The following is an 8,122-nucleotide window of genomic DNA, read 5'->3' on the forward strand; positions in this document are numbered from 1 at the left end:
CAACCCTTACCTCATTACTGATTTTAATGAGAATGCATCTGGTGTTTCAATTTTTAGTCAATTTGAGATATTCTTTAAGATGTGTTCTTCTAAGACTAGTTTTCTAGTTTTTTAAAATAAAGTCGGTGTGTCTCTTGAGTTTTAGGAAAAGGTTTCTCAATGTTGCCTCCTTTCACCTGTTTTCAACTTCATGCATTTTATAAACAATAAACCTGAAGCTTAGTTGGGGAGATGTGACAGGCCCACCATCATGACATTGATTTCGACTGAATCGTTGCTGGAATCCATCTCTAGAATTTATCTCAGTACTGCAAGGGCAATGTGTCTATTTACCAGATGTCACGAACCTGTCAATGTATCTAACTTAGATTGGAAGCTTTTCCAGAACAAGAACTGTTTCTGGGATGCTCTTTGGGCTTCCCTGGGTCAAAACAGTACCTGCTGCATTCTAATGATTGCTACTGGAAAAGGAGACTCTCCACGCTTCCAGTGGGTTGATCTGGAGGCTGGCAAATGACACTGAAGGCTGGGATGCAGCATACACCTGTCGGAAGCAGTGTTTAATTCTTCTTCTTCATAAAACAGTCAATATAGAATGCATGAAAAACACAGAAAGATTTTTAAAAAATCACCTGTAGTTTCACCACTAAGAGATAACCCTCCAATTTGTTTGAATTCTTTTTCTTTGCCTATCAATGTTCCCGCACAAACACAAGTCATACTAAATGATAGATTTCACCCTTTATCATTTGATAGTATATTATAAACAATTTCCCAAATCTGTAATTGTCTTATTATTTTGTTTGTTTTGTTTCCTCCGTTTAGTGCTGTGCAGTGCTCTGGTGATTCATCTGTCTATTCATTTTGAAATAGTTCCAACAAACAAAGGAGCCTATGAGGACACCTTGAGTAAAGACACTTAACTAAATCTGAAATAGCCACACTTGGTTGAATGAGTGATGAACATGTCATCAAAATTTCAGCAGAAAGGAAATGGCAAAAATAATTCAATATGAGGCCAGCACCCTAAGAGCTGAATAGACTTGGTTTCAAAAATTTCTAGCTGTTTTTCACAGACATGTTAGAATGCAGTAGCTTTTTGTATGACAATTATTTTTAAACCACACCCACACATAGACATAATAATTAGCACCAGTAGCATAATCTTTGAAAAAGAAGAAAATTTCTATCTATTTGTCTGTCTATCTACCTATCTATTATCTATTCTAAATTTGGAAATGAAGAATGAAGAGAATGTTAGGTCATTCCAAGATATAAAATATTACAGAGGAAAGATCTCTTTGTGGAGTAGAAATGGCAATTACCTGCCCAATAGCTGTTCTTTTTTTTCTCTCTAACAGAATCCCAATTTTGTTCAAGTGTTGGCTGACTGTGTTTTTCAGGGCCATCCTCTAGCCTTGGTTAGTAAATCTTAACTCAACTAAATCTATCATGACAATTCTACTTCACTTATCAATATCTGGTTTAGGGTTCACCATGAGACACAATTCTGGCCAAAGGGACACAGAAAATTCTCTTGGCAGGCTTTAGGAAGTTTTTGTTGTTCTTAAGAAGAGATATAAAAGAGGAAAAAAATGTTTCTTAAAAAAAATTTTTTTTGAGTATTTAGTCCATTTGTGAGGATATTGCCGCCATTTTGGGACTATAAAGGAACAATACTGGGGACAAAAGCCAAGGTGCTGGTGAGGGCACCACAGATAAATGATCTGGGTCCTCCATGATGTCATGAAGGGTCTCTACATTTTTTATTGTTGTTATTTTTTGAGCCATTTTGAGTTTAGCATTTTGCTTGCTTGCAGCCAAGAACATGCCAACTGATTCAGGTGGCGCCCATCACAAGTGAACAACTAGTGACTGAGCATGTTTGCGGGAGGGAAAAACAAAGTTCTGTTTCTCTTTCCAGCTCTGTGTATGATCTGGCTGTGCCTTTTATTTTAACCTATGGAACTGTCTACTATCTAAGCAAGATTAATACTTCAGAAATACATACTAGTGTTTAGAACTGCATATAATTAATACCACAGCAGCCAACACATCAATATTGGCTCTGCTAAGGGACTTAGCCATGTTCTTGGAGTAGGTATTTAGTAAATAATTTTTAGTGAATTAAAGACTATAACAGCTGAAGAAATGACCTTGGCCTAAGGGGAAAATTACTAGAAAATTAATAATTTAGGGCCTTGTTTTTTACATTTCTTATTAGAGAAATCCCAAGCCAATCATAGACATTTTAAAAATTACTAGCCTCACTTAAAGGAGAAAGTAGTTAAGATGTGGACCCTGGTAGAAAATTCCTAAGTGTGCAATTCGTCATACTTGTGAGGCTCAGTGAATTATTTCATAGAATGCCAGTTTAGGAGGGACTGTGGGCTTATATAAACTAAGAAGTAATTACCTTATATAAGAAAACTATAAGCAGGTCCCTAGTTAATGAATATGCTAGTTGCTTTTTCCAGTTTATAGACATTGACCCATATGAGACATATTGTGTATGCTAAACACAGAAAGACATATCGATTGAGTTAATTAGAAAAGGCTAAGTTGTTGTAAAGAATGGACCTAAGAATGAAGTGGCTCTAAGAAGTGGAAGTTTATATTTATTGCTCATCAGACAGTCTGGATGTGTGCTCCAGGTTGGTGAGTTTCTCCTGTCAACGTGTTTATTCAGGAACCCAGGCTGATAAGTGCACTGTTACCTTCAAATTCTCATTGTCCTCACTGCTATGCAGCCAGCAGAAGAAGAGAGGAGAGAACATGGAGGAGGTGTTGCCTGGTCTTGAGCAAAGCCCTTAACATAGCCAATTTCACTTCTGCCCACATTCCACTGGGTAGAACTTCATCACATGGCCATACCTAACTGCAAAGGGATCTGGGAAATGGAGTCCAACCACATGGTTAGGGAGAATGGGAAAATGGATTTTGGTGGGCAGATTCTGATGCATATATAGGGTAATAGAAAGAGCACTGGGCTGGAAAATATCCTAACTGGGGTGACCCCATCCTCCCAGGTCTCTTCTTCATTCTCCCTACTGCAGCTAGAGTAATCTTTGCATAATGCAAAATGCCTGTCCTTCACCAACCACCTCCAAGTTCTGCTTAAAATCTTTTAGTAACTTCTGATTGTATTTAGGAGAAAGACAAAACTCTTTATTCTGACTTCCAAGGTTTTGCATTATCTAATCTCCATTTATATTCATCCTCAACTTTGAAAAATGCTCTTTCTCACTTAGAGACTTCAGCCACACAGGCCTCCTTTCACACCCTCTGCCTTCCATATTTTATTTCCACAGAGATTTGCACTTGCTGTTCCCTTTGCTTAAAAACTTTCTCCTCTCCTTGCTTAACGAGTGCCCAATTCATCCTCGACATGTGACTCTCCAGTAGAACCTTCCTTGATTAGTCAAATTTCTCTATGTAAGCTCTTGTTGCAGGGTATACCCTTTTTCATAGAATGTGTTATAGTTTTTTAAAAAAATAATTGTTTATGTGATCGATTAAAATCTACCTCTCCTAGACTATAAACTCCATGAGGCAGTGGTTTTATCTGTTTTTGCTGATGTATGCTTAGCATAGCTTCTGACACACAGAAGACACCCAGTAAACATTTGTTGAATATAACCATGTTTGAATGAATGAATCATAATGTGGATGCTAGTTTGGACTTTGTCATAAATTACTTGTGTTATTACAGTGTCTTTTCACTTTCCTGGCCCTCAGGAAAAGTAAGCGTTACTGTGAAAGGGTTAAACTAGAAGATGTTTAGGATTTTTACCACCATGGTCTTGCAGTAGTACTATTTTTAAATTGAATCTTATTGGTCATTGCTTTTGTTCGATCATTCAGTTATGCATACTAAGCAAATGCAACAATTTTGCGTCTGGCAAAATGGAGTGAGAACGCTTTTTATTTGGAATTTTTGACTATTACAAATTCAATGCAAATTTTAAATTTATTCTAATCCATAATGTCCAATAACAACGCAAAAAGGGACTGGATAGAGTTAATCAAAAATAATAATATCAATTTTTATACTAAAAAAGGAAAGAAAAATCTATATTTTGTTGGTCATCGTAACAGTTTAACTCACGCATGAGGTTGGAAGATAAGTACTGTTACTTTTATTCTGGTTGAATTTGGGCCTTGGTTTTATGAAAGCTATCCATGTATTGACAATGCATTAATATAAAATGTCACTCATATTAAAAACAAGGGTTACTTTTTCCTCTTTTTGATTTTGAGATGAATATTCAATGAAAATATTAATAACCAGGCTATTTTGATCTCTTTTTTTGGTGATAGGATGGCAGGTGATATGATTATTACCAAGCTTGATTTTAACTAGCTGGATAGCATTTCTTTATTTATGTATTTATTGTGTTTTCCATGTTATATAAAACAAGGACTGCTCATTTAGAGAAGTCTTAGCAGAATCTAAAGAAGCCTTACCTCATTGTGAGCTACTTGAGAGACTGGGGCCATTCTATAAATGGTTGATCTCCTTATCTCTCCCTGTTTTTGTTTTAGAGATGGGGGTCTCACTCTGTCCCCCAGACTGTAATGCAGTGGTGCAATCATAGCTTACTGCAGCCTCGAGTTCCTAGGCTCAAATGATCCTCCTACTTCAGCCTCCCAAGTAGCTGGGACTACAGGCATGTGCCACCAGGCATGACTAATTTTTAAAAGTTTCTTTTGTAGAGACGAGGGTCTCTCTATGTTGCCCAGGCTAGTCTTGAATTCCTGGCCTAAAGCAATTCTCCTGCCTTGGCCTCCCAAAGTGTTGGGATTACAGGTGAGCCACTGTACCCAGCCTGGTTGATCTCTCTATTTAAGATTAGCTGATAGAACATACTATGATGTTGTGTTATACAATGAGTTTGGTACTAAAAGAAATCAATGTACTCTGCTTTTATGAAGTATGCATATTTTTGGAAAGTTTCGAATTCTACTATGGAAGTAAGAAGGTATGAAGAGGCCCAGAACAGATGAAAATTACAATTACCCTTTTAAAATGGGAAATATTACTTTCTGTTTTTTCTGAGTATATTTTTTCTAATTTGCAAGATGACTATATTTGATTTTTCATGTGACATTTACAAGGGAGTATCATTTTATTAATAGTGACATCTGACTGTGGGCATTTTTTCTTCTAATTAATTTTGTTTTGACTAAGACTCTTTTTAAAAAATTAATAGATTTTATTCTTTTAAAACAGTTTTAGATTTTTTTTTAGAATAGTTGTAGATTTGTAGAATAATTGAGCAGATAGTACAGAATTCCCCTATGCTGTCCCCACTCCACCACCGCACACAGTTTCCTATTAGTATTATTATTAATCTTACATTAGTATAGTACATTTGGTGCAACTGATGAACTACTATTGACACATTTTTATTAATTGAGATTCATAATTTATTCATATTTTTTAAGATTTCCCTTTTCTGTTCTGGAATCCCATCCAGGATACCTTGCTACAATTTAGTTGTCATTCTCTTTAAGCTCCTCTTGGCTGTGACATTTTCTTACACTTTCCTTGTTTTGATGATTTTGGCAGTTTTGAGGAGTACTAATCAGGTATAGACTGTTCCTTTATTGGAATTTGCCTGATGTTTTCTTCACGATTAGACTGGGGTTTTAAGTTTTTGGCCTGAAGATCACAGAGATCTTCACTATTTTCACCTCATATCAAGGGTACATGCATTAACATGATTTATTGACTGTTGATGTTGACCTTGATCACCTGGCTGAAGCAGTGTTTGTCAGGTTTCTCAACTATGGAAGCATTACTTTTTCTATACTATATTCTTTGGAAGTCTCTATGTACAGCCCATACATCAGTGGAGCCATACTCCTCCTCCTTTGGAGTGGAGTATCCACATAATTTATTTGGAATTCTGCAAAGATGATTTGGACCAAAATTATTTTAAATAGGTGGGTTTATCTGGGTTTGAGGATTATCCTTCTAAGCATTTTGTGGTTATAATTCTGCATGTTCTTTTGAAAAAGAACATTCACTTGTGTGTCATCTGCCTCTAGATTATAAACGTCATTAATTCCATGGACTCCCGCAAGTCAAGGACCTTAATTGTCTTCTTTCATTCTGGTACTTAGAAAGCCCAGAATAAATTACAAGCTAGATTAAAAGGAAGAAACAAGCACCAAATGACCATCGAAGACATTTTCAATGAACATTCTCTGAAGTTAAAAATTATATTAACATAAAACACTTTGGCAGCTCTGACAAATAAAATACGATAAACCAATCTTCTTCACTGCAGGTTCTTCTGTGAAAAGGAAAGTCATCCTGAAAGTGAAAGGAATTTTTAGTGTTCTCTCTTTGGTTTGGAATTATTTTGATCTGGATGGAATTATTTTGATCTGGATTCATCTTTCTTTGGAAACTTAAATTAATAGGTATTTTGGCTGTCATGAGGGGGTCTTGACTTCTCTTATTTAACAGATGAATGTCCAGGAAACAAATGACTTTCATGTCCAGAAGAGGGACGTCTTCCAGAGGCTGAAATTTGAGATGTCAGAAGTATTTCTCCTCTACAATCGTTGGGAAAAGGAGCACATTTATTTTCTAGGGGAACTGAAGCATAATGAAATGCAATCTAAGAACATGCAAACTTATTATCTACCAGGATGATTGAATGGTTCCAATCAAATGAAGGATAGAAATAGAGGCTTTATATTCAGATTTTGGAAAAATGACTCCACAGTTATATTTAGGCACAATAGTGCCTGCAAATACCTGAAATAGTGGCAGTCTGTGGCTTGTTTATAACATAATGAATATATTTGCTCTTTGAAACTTATCATGGGATCTATGCAAAAAGCTTTCCAAATTATTCCTGCAAATGGAAGAAACATACTTTATTGTGGATGACGAGAGAAAAGCTTCTCCTAAGTGATAGGTTGGTATTATTTTTAAATTGGCTCTTCAGAGGGCAACCATTATGCCAAAGACTACTTAGAGTAGGTGGACTCTGTCACTTTAAAAAAGTCAAACATTTTCTTTATTTCTCCCTGTCTTAGAAACTGCTGTGAAGTGGTGCTATGGCATCATTAGCAGTAGGACTCTTTTGATAAGAATATTCCCTTTTCCAGGTCTCCATAGATAGAAGTCTTGGTACTAGAGAGATAACCTTTTTAAAAACATAAATCTGATGTCACTTGCTACTTAACATTTGTCAACAATGAGTCATTGTTTTTAAGTTAAAAATAAAAATCTGTGCCCAGGCGCGGTGGCTCACGCCTGTAATCCCAGCACTTTGGGAGGCCGAGGCGGGCGGATCACGAGGTCAGGAGATCGAGATCATCCTGGCTAACACGGTGAAACCCCGTCTGTACCAAAAATACAAAAAAGTTAGCTGGGCGTGGTGGCAGGCGCCTATAGTCCCAGCTACTCGGGAGGCTGAGGCAGGAGAATGGCGTGAACCCGGGAGGTGGAGCTTGCAGTGAGCGGAGATGGCACCACTGCACTCCAGCCTGGGCGACAGCGAGACTCCGTCTCGAAATAAATCAATCAATAAATAAAACAAAATAAAAAATAGAAAATAAAAATAAAAATCTGTAATGTGGTCCACAACCCCACAAGAGCGTTGGCTCTGGACAGTTGTTTGGCTTCAGCTTGTGTCCCAAGGACTTGGCACATGCCTCCTTCTGTCAGAAACACATCTTCCTTCACCTTCCCCCCGGTTAAATTTTACTTCTTGGGCCCAGCCCTGAAGTTACCCATAGGAAGCTTCTCTGACCTCTTAGATGCCACCAAGCTCCTTTGCCCTATATTCTCCTAACTCCCTGAGCTTGTCTTTATCACAGTTAACTGTTAACTATTAACTGCCCCCACTAAATTATTAGGGCAGATACCACGTCTATTTGGCTCACCTCTAAATGCCCAGACACGTAGAAGGTGCTCAACAAATACATAATACATGAATAGATGAATGGAAATGAGTTATATATTCTATCCTTGGATACATTTTCCAAAAACTTAATGCACTCATTAGCATAAGCAAGTTTGTTCCCTTATAGTAATAAGGGAACAACAACAAACTTGCTTATTCTAATAATATTATTATATAATAAGGAAAGGAAAGGT

The sequence above is a fragment of the Pongo abelii genome, chromosome 8 (genome assembly GCF_028885655.2).
Source record: "Pongo abelii isolate AG06213 chromosome 8, NHGRI_mPonAbe1-v2.0_pri, whole genome shotgun sequence".
Taxonomy (NCBI): domain Eukaryota; kingdom Metazoa; phylum Chordata; class Mammalia; order Primates; family Hominidae; genus Pongo; species Pongo abelii.